General features: G+C 35.9%; 1 pseudogene; it reads right to left on the bottom strand.

Moving 5' to 3' along the window:
• Positions 1–8417: 8417 nt before the first annotated feature.
• On the bottom strand, positions 8418–8550 carry LOC125619508 (annotated as a pseudogene).
• Positions 8551–13202: the final 4652 nt, after the last annotated feature.

Below are 13202 nucleotides of genomic sequence, written 5' to 3'. Positions count from 1 at the left end.
GGGCTCCTAGCCTTGGGCCAGGGCAGTTCCGGGAGCCGGAACTCGGCCGCTCCGTGCTCGGTGTATGCTCTAATAAGAGCAGGCTCCAAGAAGCAGCCTCCGCAGGCTCCCCAGCCCTGGGCTAGGGCAGTTCCGGGAGCCGGAACTCGGCCGCCCCGCGCTCGTGCTCGCTCCGATAAGAGGAGGCTCTAAGAAGCACCCAGGCACTGAGCCCGAGCAATCTGTCCACAAGCCGCAGGCGAATGGCAGCCTGAAATTACCTGTTCTATGGCTGAATGAGCTGCGGTCAGTCGAAAACTGGGATGGTGACGTCAGCTCTCCAACATGGTGGCCGCTGGCCTCCTCTGTGGTCTGACCGGTGTGGAGAACCGAGATGGACCGCTTCCTTCTCCCGTCTCGAACCCAGAATTCAGCCCTGAGTACGATGCTTGCACGCCTGGCAGAAACTGCAGCGCTGTATCCCTGCGTTGCTATCTCCTCGTTTCCCAGAGCGCGCTGCAGACTCTAGCCGCGGGGCGATTTGCTGAATAAACAGTGTTACCCTCCGTGCGACAAATCTCTCATGTTTGAGTCCCCGTAGCCGATCCTAGTGCGATGGAAATCCTTCCTCCAGGTTCCGGAGCACCCCACTATTGCTGGAAATTCCTAACAAGATAGCCTTTAGCCGTCCTGACTTGTCATACTCCCACACAGTGACGCAGCACACGGGGGCAATGCACTCCCCTCGCCGCCATCTTCCTGATCCATCTCCTCTGCTGTCTATTTTGACATATATAAAACTAATTGTCACCATCTACACACAGATAGTGAGGTTAGCCTTTAACAGTAGTACAGCAATAAAAAAAAATCTATGAACTAGATCAGGAATTTGATAGCAAGTGTTGAGGATGTATGTTAGTAGTCACCCCAACTTGATTTGCGTGGGATTTACAAAGTCAAATTGTTAATTTTGGTTTTGTCTCTTCTATTCTTTGCACTAAACCGTAGGTGAAGACTAAGTGTCATTAATTTATGTGTGGAGCAAGGCCCACTGTTTTGCTTGAGTTTAGTACAGAAGAGTCTCTGACCTGTGAACTATTATTGTCCCTATAGGTTCCAAGCACCTCCAAAAATAGAGCAAGATAAACAATAGTAATAACAGTCACATAGAACACACAACATTAAAATAAATACCCAGTTCCTACTATGACATATTCAATACTTAACACCTTTCTGTTGTTTGGTGGTATCAGCAATTATAAACATGAAAATAATAACCATTAACTAGTTCGGGCATTAAAGGAAACAGAAGATGTCAATTATATAATTCACAGCAATAATGATTTCAGCATTAATGGTGGGGACAGGGATTCTGAAAAATGGTAAAATGCAGTTAATTCAGATAAAAGAAAATGTGTTAAAAAGGTAAAAATACAGTTTACAACTTCAAAATGTGAACAGTGAGAATTCAGAAGAGATGTAGCAGGTGGTGATTATTCAGAAGGAAGGGAAAACAGGAGGAGCAAAGTAATGGGAAAGATGCAGAGAAAACAATAGAATTTGGCAAAAGGGGAAGAGATAAGAGCAAAGATAAACAAATGAAAATCATACTAAAGAAAACCCAAATGTGAAAACAAAAAACCCCAAACCCTCAAGGGATAAGGCAACAAAAAAATAACTACATTAAATAAATGTAAAAAATGAGAGAAAAAGAAATACATAAAAATAGGTATACAGGTCCCAGAACCAGTACAGCAAGAATTTACATACACATGCACACATGTTCACATGCATGCACGCACACACACAAGAAAAAAGAAAGATTCTTAATGAATAATTAAGAAAATGTCTCCAATATGGTGGTCAAAATGGTTGACTAGAATGGGTAGTCACAACAGTACTTCTAACTCTTCTTGAGTTATATATATATATATATATATATGAGAGAGAGAGAGAGAGAGAGAGAGAGAGAGAGAGAGAGAGCGCGCGCGCGCACACACAGGGTAGGGGTTGTTAACACCTTGTTTTTTGTGTTGCTCTCTGAGCTTCCAGTTGCATCAGGCTAAGATTGAAGCTGTTTGATATAAGACTCATTTTCCCTTCTTACCAGGTATGAGGAGGGTTGGGTTAGGAAGTTCTGTCAGTTATAGTTTTGGCCATTGAGACCAGTTCAGTGTACTCCCAGGGTAAAACTTATTCAGAATTCTGAGGGAAGTTTCAGCAGATGGGTTTTAGGTCTAATCAGATCTCAGGAGATTTGTTGGGTAGAGTTGATTTTAGAGAGATTAGATCAGCCTGCCCCTAGGACTTGACAGTAGCTAATCTCTGTTGCTGGTTCTCAGAATCTCCCAAGAATTTCAATCATGGAACTTTGTTGGAGAAGACTGATCCTCCTTACACTGCTGCCCACACGCACAGCTTTCCAGGCTTAGTCCTTGTGATTCTCCTCCTTGTGTGCAGTCTCATGGCCTGCCCACTTCAGCTGATCATGTGAGCCACCGCACACAAAGGAGAAGCAAGTTGGACTCTCCTTTGTCCTTTTGACTTAAATACCCTGGGTACCGTTTCATGCCTGTTTTACTCATGTTCCACCAGATATGCCCCCTGCCACTTGGTAGCCACTTGTGGGTATATGGCAGCAGTGTTTGCTCTTTTCTCCCATTTCCTGGAGTTGCCATTGAGGTGCAATCACCCCAAGATGGCCCCCACCTCATCTCTGCACAGTCAGTTGGGATACAAGGCATGCTTTTCAAGCACCAGTGCACAGTGCAATCCCTGGATCTGCAAAATTCAGGCAGTTTTTTTGATTTTAAAGTTTTGCATGCCAAATCTGTGTTTCCCTGTCTTCACCCTCCTTCTGTGATAAATCAGTGCTGCAGTCCCTACTGCTTTTGGTACAATGTAGCAACAGTAGGCTCCAATGTATTCTTTCTTCCTTTTTTATTGAATTCCAATTTCTGAGTCTCTAAGCCACTTTGGATGTCCAATAATGAATTATTCTGAAATTCCTCTTTCATGCACCTCTCTGAGAAGCTATACACCCACATTTTGAATTTGAGCCACAGTGAGACTTTGCAGAGTAGAGGAAAGATGCATTCAATCTTCTGGTCTCTGTGAATGTCTTCCTATGAGGCAAATCAGTTGAGAATGCCCATTGCCTATCTGCAGGATAAGTTTGATGTATTTATAGATATTAGAGATGGATCGTCAATAAGGTGGTTTTATATTCTGCAAGAACATTTCCAAAAGTTTAAGATTTTTCTCAAATAAAAATCTTTTATTGTAACAATAAAAGACTAACATAGATTCACTCCTTTCTTGTCCTGATTTTTGTCTTCATAATATTAATATCCATAATGTTACTATTTATTTATTCACTGTATCCCCTTTTTAAATTAAGCATAAAATAAAATATTGTATTTTGAAAGGATACAGAAAACTTATACTAGCTTGACATGCAAATTGTTGTCACTGTATCAATGCCAATTATGTTACACATTGCTGAAAAAAAGCCTTCTAAAATCTTAGAAATACTAATTGAATTCTACATTCATTTACAATTTGTGTTCCATACCTTATTCATTATGCTACTTTCCACTGATTAGATAATTACATTTTAATCATAAAATGTAAGGGAAAATAACTAAGCCTACATGTTGTATCTTCCCTCACACTTATGATTCCATCATATTAAAAAATGTAAATGAAACCTGAAAAAAAAACAGTGGTATGTAATTAGGAAACTTTTTTTTTACTACATCAATGATCTAACATGGTAAATGTCTTCTTAGCATTGATCATGTTCCTGTATTACTGAAATAATTGAGAAATTTACTAAGGACTATTTTACCATGGTCATCAATTTAGATTAGATATTATTTCTACCCTCAAAAAGTTGATAGTCTAATAGGAGATAACACATTGTTATCTGGTTTTGGAGAATTAACAATATTATCAATATTGAACTTTCTAAAGCATTGTTTTGGTTTAAATATGTGGTGCCCCTAAAATCTCATGTGTGAGAAAATGTAAGAAGGTTTAGAGTACAATGATTGGGTAATGAGAGGTTTAACCCAATCAGTTTATTAATCCCTGGATAGGGATTAACTTGTTGATTACTGAAAGCAGATTGGGTAGGAATGAAGGTGGTGGATCCCTGGGGACTGCTTTTGGGTTATATATATTGATTCTCACTAGTGGAATCTCTCTCTGTTTTTTGATCATCATATGAGCCACATATCTTCACCACAGTCTTTCACCTTGACCCTCAAGCAATGACGTTGGCTGACTATTGACTGAGGCCTCTGAAACTACAAACCCTCAAATAAACTTCATTTTCTCATAATTTGTACCAGGAGTAGTGTCATTGCTACGATGAACCTGACCGTGTGGTTCAGAAGATTTTGGAGCCTTTTGGGATTTGTGGGAAGAATTTTGAAAGTTTAATAATGCAAGCTAGAAAAGGCCTAGGTTGTTGAAAGTTGAGCTTAATGGGGGATTCTGGTGAAAGCTCAAAAGAACAGAATGCCCATAGGATTGTGCAAAGGAAAGACAGTACTCAAGAGGCTGAAAGAAAACAGGACACTATTGGAAACTGGACTAGAGGCCATTCATATTACATTCTGGCTAAGAAGTAGTCTGCATTTTCCTTGTATCCTGAGACCTCCTATGAAACTGAATTTAAAAGCAATGGATTTCATAATCTGGCACGAGAAATTTCTAAGCAACATAGTATTCAGGCAGTGGCATGGGTATTGTTAGCTGCTTTAGCCAAATTTATTGTGATATTCAGGAACAGAAAGCAGAGCAAAAAGATTTTAAAAACTTGGACTTGAAAGGTGGGACTAAAACTGGGGCTAAAGAAGTTGCAGTTGTTAAAGATATTTACTGTCACTGAAGACTGCTCAGAGACAATAAGACGTATGGCTTGAGAGTATCTCAAGCATTAGCAAGACTACACACCCATCTCAGGCTTAAGGGAGTAAAAATTTCTTTGAGAGGAGACCAGTGGGGCATGCTTCTTACATAAGAGGTCCTAGGAAGTTTTTTCATTGTGCTTAGCCACCCAAGCACACACAGGCTGCTGCAGCTGGGGACCATGGAGGTTTTACTCATGCTTGAGCTGGCAGCAGAACTACATGATGCTGATACTGCGGGAATGCAGGATGTTGGAGTTAGTGTGTCATGGAGCCTTCCACCAAGATTTTAAAGGAAGACCTGAGAGGCCAGGAAGAATATCTCAGGGTCAGAGTCCCTGTGGGCAGCCCCTGAAAGGGCAATGTTTGAAAAAAGCTAAAACTGGAGTGGAGACCCACAAGATTAAGAAATGCCAGTACTGTAAACATTATGTGGAGGAAAGCTTCAAGAATTGAGCAGAGACAATTAGCAGAGGGGCAATGTGAGCTGCAATCAGCGAAGCCATAGAGGCAGAGCTATACAATCTGAACATGATGATGTCATGGGCTCCTGAAGCCAGACATGGAACCACAGAATTTATTTGCCCAGATGGATTTTGGTCTCGCTTTGGCCCCATCCCTTCTTTCTAGGCTCCTATTTTTGTGAATGGAAATGTTTATTCATTTTTAAATGGTCTTGATTTTTACAGAAGCTTATAATACGAGGTTACCTTAAATCTCAACAGAGGACTTTGAACTTGAACTTTTGGGAAATGTTGAGACTATGGAGACTTTTGGAAATGGACAAAATGTATCTTGCATTTTGAGATGGTCATGAACTTTGGGAGATCAGGAGAGAATGTTATGGTTTAAATATTAGGTGTCCCCATATACTTATGTGTGAGATAATGCATGAAGATTTATAGTACAATGATCAGGTTATGACAGCCTTAACCCAATCAGTGAATCAATCCCCTAACAGGAATTAATTGAGTGGTAACTAAAGGTGAGTAGGGTGTGGCTGAAAGAGGGGGGATGTGTCTTTGGGGTATATATATTTTGTATCTGGAAAATGGAGTCTCTCTCTTTCTCTGCTTTCTGATCATTATGTGAGCCACTTGCCTCTGCCACACTCTTCTGCCATAATTTTCTGCCTCATCTTGAGTCCCTGGCTGTCCATGGACTCTGAAACCATGCACTCAAAAATATGGTTTTCCTCCTTACAGTTGTTCTTTTCAGGTCTTTTGGTCACAGGAACGAAAAGCTGACTAAACAGGCATACACAGAGTGTGCCTCCATTTATTCTTTTTCAGTTTCTTTAGGCAACATTTCATAATTTTTAGCATACAAATTTTGCATATTTTATTAGATTTGTATCTAAATATTTCATTATTTCAGTGCTCTTTTAAATGGTACTATTCTTTAATTTTAATTGAATTACCAATTTTTTATTGCTAAAAGGTAGAAATACACTTAACTTTTGCATATTGCCATTACATCCTGTAACTTTGGTTAATCACTTATTAATTACATTATTTTTACATAGTCTCTAAAATTTTTATTTTGATGATGGGATAGTTTTGTTTCTCCCTTTGCCATAGGTGTTAATTTCATTTATTTTCCTATTCTATTACACTATTAGGCTCTCTACTTTGATCTTGAAGAGGAATGGTAAGAGAAGATATCTTTGTTCCAGAGCTTAGGAAAGAAAAGGAGTATTTTATCATTAAATATGATGTTAGCTGTAGTTGTTTTGTCAAAGTGCTTTTTCTGGTTGAAGACTTTCCCTTCTATTCTTAGTTGGCTGACATTTGTATTATTAAAAACAGGTGTTAAATTGTGTTAGAAGTTTCCTATGTCTGTTTGAATGATAGTCATTATTTTTACCATAACTGTATGTAAAATTGTGGATAATGTGATTTACCTGGATTGATGATTGAATGTTGAAGTAGCTGTGGATTCCAAGCATAATCACACTTGGTTATGATATACTCATCTTTTTATGTAGTACTGTATTTCTTTTGTTAATATTTTGCCGAGGATCTATATATTAATAAGAAATATTGTTCGGATATTTGTTGTCTTATATTTTTCCTGACTTTGGCATTAATGTTGGCCTCATAAAGTGGGTAGAAAATATAGAAATACTTCATTTATATTCTCTTCAAAAGATTGTGTTGAGTTGAAATTATATCTTCTGAACATGTGTGGTAGAAACCCCCAATGAAGCCCCATTGGGCTCGGAGTTTTTGGTATATTGGAAGGCTTTTTTACCTTCTAATCCAATTCCACAAATACTTATTTGGCAATTCACTTCTAGAGTAAGTTTGCTTGTGACTTACAAGAAATTTACCCATTTTATTCAAGTTTCTGTATTCATGGAATTGAAGTTATTCATATTTATTCTTTTACTATCTTTTTATTGACTGTACGATCTGTAAGGATATTCAGCTTATATTTCTGATAGTAGAAATTTTGATAACTCTCATCTCCCTCTTCCTCTCTCTTTCTCTCTCTTTCTCTTTCCCTCCCTCCCTCCTTTTCTCCCTTGTTCTTCCGTTCTCTCTTTACTTAGTCAAGATGACTATAGAGAATATTGATCTTTTCAAAGATCAAGTTTTTTACTTGATTATTCTCTATTGATTTTGTTTTCAATTTTGTTAATATGTAATCATATCTTTATTTCTTCTTGCTTATATTTAATCTTCTTTCTCTCGTTTACGTTCCTCCTTTCTTCCTTCCTTCCTTTCTTTCTCTGCTCCCCTACCCTCCATTACCCTCCTTTCCTCCCCTCTCTTCCCCTTCACTCTCCTTCTTTTTCCTACTGGGAGTCAAACCCAGGCCTTGCATATGCACTGCCTTACATCCCCAGCCCTTCTTATTTCTTAAAGTGGAATCTTAGATTAATTCATAATATGAATTAATCTATGTGTATATTTATATATAAAATATTATATATATTTATTATATTATATATTCTATATTATAAAATATATAATATAATGTCTATAGAATCTCATATAATTATAGCTAATCCAGTAATCAGTTTTCCAAATGTTGTATTATCTCCCTTCCATAAATTCTGATATGCAGTTATAATTTATATTAAATTTAAAATATTTTCTACTTTCCCTGTGACCTTCTTCTCTAATCCATTCCTCCCCCATGGTTTCTACTGATAATTATACATGTTGGGATTCATTTTTATATATTGATACATAAAACATGATATAACAATATAATTTGGTCAAAATCATTCTCCAGTATTTTTCTTTACTTACCCCTTTCTTCTCTCTTCTCCTCTCCTTTGTTCCTTTCCTCTATTGTAATGGTCTCTCTTCCATTTCCATGCGAACCTCACCCCCTACCTTTCTTTTCCATTTTCCCCAGGTTCCCATGTATGAGAGAAAACAAAAGACCCTTGACTTTCTGAGTATGGCTAATTTCACTTAACAGTGCTCTCATGTTCCAATCATTTTTCTGTAAATGACATAATCTCATTCTCCTTTAATGCTGAATAAAACTCATTGTTTAAATATACAATTAAAATGGTGGCAAATGCAATCAAGTAGGTAGAGATGCTTTAACTGCTGTCTTAACCCTATGTGTGTCTTTAGGCCTGAGGCCCCCTTCCATCCTTGTCAAGGGGACTATTAATTTCTCCTTTCAACAACATTCTAACCCATTTTAGAAATAATTGTTATTTAATTTACAAATATTTTAGAATATTTAAAATACCTTTCTGTTAACTATTTCCAGTTTAATTATACTTTAATTTTTTTTTTTTAAGTACAAATTTTCAGAGTTGTAGGTTTTGCGCTTCAATCCATTTTGAGTTGATTTTTGTGCCAGGTGAGAAACATCAAATTTCAGTCTTCTGCATGTGGATATCCAATTTTCTTGGCACCATTTGTTAAAGAGTTTGTCTTGTGTCCAATGCCTGTGTTTGGTGTCTTTGTTGAGAAACGGTTGGCTATAGATATGAGTTTACTTCTGTAATCTCCTTGCTAAACGATTGTCAAGTCCCCATTCTTTTCATCTTTCTTATGAAGCGCATCTAATTTTAAGTTTAGCACATTGGTATGAAGTTTAAAACCTATAATTCACAGACTTCAATATGGTCATATGGGACATATGGGTATATTTGGTCCTATATGAGTGATTTATGGAGGAAATCCATATGGAACTTACAGGAAGATTCATTAAAAGGATGGAGCAAATCTCTTCTTTCTTCATACCTTTAATATGAATTTAATAGTTGAAACCCTGATAATCATCTTTCTCCATACAGTAACTTATTAAGTGAGGCACAGAAGAATGATAGAATTTTGACTTCCTGCTATCAACTTGGGAGTCACTATCACAGCTTTGGTCTTCTTTTGTTTAAGAAATATATCTATAAGCTAAATATGGTATTTATATTATAGGGTTTTGTTTATAGGCTTACAAACCAGCTTGCATCTTCTAATCTATATAATTTGGATATTTATAGTGACTATTTTATTAGGTGTGTTGTTGTAAAGAATAAATGAGCTAATGTATCAAATTGAGTAAACAATTGACCAGCATATAGAAAATATTTTTTAAATGTTAGCTATGTTCATACATTATGAAATTATTTTAATGTGGTTCCTCCCTTGAGAACTTCACACATCAAGACTCCTATTTTCCTGTTTTTATCTTCTGCAATTTATGCACCCAATAACAGTGTGATTAGCAATTAATTTAAATACATAATACATAGCTGCTCCTTGCCTTAAGATGATGTTCCATCTTAACAGGCTCATTGTAAGTTGAAAACATCATAAGTCAAAAATGCATTTGGATTCGGGTTGTAGTTCAGTGGTAGAGAGCTTGCCTAGCACATGTGAGGCACTAGGTTCGATACTCAGCACCACATATAAATAAAATAAAGGTCCATTAACAACTAAATATGTGTGTGTATATATATGTGTATATATGTGTGTGTGTGTGTGTGTGTGTGTGTATATATATATATATAATTTAAAAGAAATGCATTCATTGCACCTAACCAAACAAACATAGTAGTTTCTGACTTAAACACACAGAGAACACGTACATTGGTCTATAGTTAGCAAATTTATCAAGTGCACCTTATTTTATTATAAAGTATTGAGCGTTTATGTATGTGCACAGATGTGTTTTGTGCCATGATGAGATGAGAAAAACAAAATGAAATACCAAAAATCACAGTACCCATAGAGCTTTTGTTGTTTATGATCACGATCACATGGCTGTGACACATAGCTCACTTTCATGGCCTATCATTGCAGGAAAATACTTTGCTCTAGTCAGGAAAAGATCAAACTTCCAAATTCCAAAATGGTTTCTTCTGAATGTATATTGCTTTTATGGTATCATAAACTTGAATAATCATAAGTAGAACCATTGTTAAGTCTGATATCATTTATATAAAATTGTTATAAAAGTCTATAAAAATTTAAATTTGCTAAAGAAAATAAAGAGTAATTCCTAGGAAGTTATTTGATTAAATGTACTTGTTTTTCAAAACAAAATAGTTATCTCTTGTATATGATGCAAAAGTCAATAAATATATGTATATATACAATACATATATACTATATAGTATTTTCTATATAAATAAGTTCACTTGGATATTTATAGAGGTAAATAATTCACTTTTAAAAATTTAAATTTTTTAAAAAGTAAAAAAAAAATCTGACTTTTAAAGTATATGCAGTGATATGCTTTTATACAAATTATATCTGGCTTAACAATGATTCTACTTAGGATTTTTTAACTTTATGATAGCATAAAAGCAACATACATTCAGAAGAACCATCTTGGAATTTGGAAGTTTGACTTCCCTGATTAAAGATATATATACACACACATACATACATATACATATATTTTAAAGTATGATTCTCTGATGCTTTGTAAAATTTTTCCATTTACATTATGTCATAACCCCTACATTCCTCCAAAATATCCCTGAAAGATCAAACTATTCTTTAGTTGAGTAAAAGATGTGTAAAAGTGAGAGATTTTCTTTTTGACTACTTAAGATAATCATTGAGATTTCAAATCTCTGCCAGTTGTTCTGAGGTGACATAGAATCAGTCTTAGTGGAAACCCTCCAACTATTGCTTCTGAGATCATATTTTCTATTTGGCCAACAGGAGTTATCTGAATGTCAAACATGATTTGCATTTTGTGAATGACTGAGTGTTCCTATGCATCAGGGTAGTGATGATAACACCTAAGAAAGCTTTTTTTCAGGGCTGGGATCATAGCTCAGTGGTAGAGTCCTTGCCATGTGTTAGACACTGGGTTCGATTCTCAGCACTGCATATAAGTAAATAAATAAAATAAAATAAATATTTTTTTGTACCAAATAATGGATATCTTCTGAATTAATGTGAAAATCACTGGGCACTGAATCACAGAAACTTCTGCAGCAGGCACTGAAAGAGACCAAATTTTGTCTTAAAGATAGTACTATTTTGTTAAGGAGGTTGTCCTATCACAGACCTTGTATACATAAGGTGTAAACCTACAATTTCTCTGATACGTACTATTTCTTGTTTTATTGAAAAGCAGAATAAATAGTAGCATAAAACCTCTATAATTTGCGGGTTTGTAGGGTAAGGCCTCAGGCAAACCATTTTCTTTTGTCTTGTCCCATACTTGCAGGGCAATCCCAATGTCAAACTGCTATATACCAAAAGGATATTTTATTCCCTGGCCTCTTGAAATAATAATATTAAACATGCTCTATTTATTCTATAGCTTACCATTGATCCTTAACCAATTTTTCTTTATAATTTTAGTAATGAGTGGATATTGTATAAATATTCAGATACATAATTTAGTCAATAAAATTTTAAAAAGTGAGATTGAAAATGTGTTTTACTGACTTGGAAAGTGAAAGTATTAATTATCCTGTGCTAGAATGGCACTTACCTTAATACTGATGTGGAGGCAGATACCATATTTATCTTAAACTACCCCAGAGCAAAGAACCTGTGAAGAAGACAGTTACCTTCGGAACCATATTTATCATGTAAATAGCTCAGAAAAGGATACTGCCAGTTACATCTTTAAAATACAAAAATGCATGCATTTCACTATTTTGTAAATGCCAGAGAGATGCAGCATCCGTTAGAGTTAACGGTGCGGCACTTTTGTGTTCAGTAGCATGAATCATTAATCATGAGACAGGCCATATTCTTGTACTGCTTCTGCTTTCATTACTTGGCCTAATTAAACAGTTCTCTGAACTGGAATCTCAGATTCCTCTGTTACAGATTATCATTAATTATGGTGAAAGTGCTCAGAGATGTTGGACTCAATTATATTCTACTCAACTCTGGCACCGTGTGATTCATTGCGCAGCCTGCTCTGCAGATGTACTCTTTTCTTATCTCGCACTCCCACTTTTGTAAATTGGGCTCTGGCAGCCAACAAACTAAGAGTTATGTGCTGCGTTTTCATTAAAAACATGTTGGAGAAGCACAGACCAATTAAGGATTCTGTATTTTATAAGGAGTGATGAGATGAATAGTGGATTCTGGGAGAATTAGCTCAGTGAAGAAGCAATCTCAATCTTATTGTATTGCTAAATTTGATGCCTGTTTTGGCGGGTGGGGGCTTTCAATTGGTTAACTCTCTGGCTTGAATATCTTTTTTTTTTTTTTTTAATTTAAAGTAAATAAATTCATTGCTAGTTAATAGGAACGCATTCAAAATTTTGTTTGATGCTTACGTGAGCTTATGTGAGCTACTGAAAAACATTCCTAGTGACATATGCCAAGCACATTATAGCTCAAAAGACACTAATTTCATCAATTTTGACAGTCATTTTCCATGCTATGTAACAAAATCTGTTCTATAGCACTAGTTCTAAGCAAACTGGACTAATATTTTGGCATAGACAAAGCCAAAATATCAGGATTTGCAGGCTTTGGGTAGTGTTTGTGGTATGCATTTGGGGGAAGGAGGGTGCATGATTTGACATATGGCACATGCATATCAAATTATCTTGAAGTACTTCTATTGCATGTAAAATTTGTTTATTTATTTAAGGATTCCCTTTTTCCCCTTTTATTCTTTCTTCCCTCCCTTTCCTCCCTCTCTCCATCCACATTTTTCTCCTTTTCTTTTGATTAAAAATGTCTCATTTGTTTTCAATATTATAGAAATTATGTACAATTAAAAATATATTTTAGTAATTAAAATAGAACAAAATATAAAATAAAATCATTTCTCTAGTTTCTCTGTTGGATACAAAACCATGCCCCCAAAAAAGCAAATATTTAAAATCAATAGTATTTTAGCATCTCA

The sequence above is a fragment of the Marmota marmota genome, unplaced genomic scaffold (assembly GCF_001458135.2).
Source record: "Marmota marmota marmota unplaced genomic scaffold, marMar, whole genome shotgun sequence".
Classification (NCBI taxonomy): Eukaryota; Metazoa; Chordata; class Mammalia; order Rodentia; family Sciuridae; genus Marmota; species Marmota marmota.
Note: the sequence above shows the minus strand (reverse complement) of the source record. Positions and strands in the feature narration are given on the sequence as shown.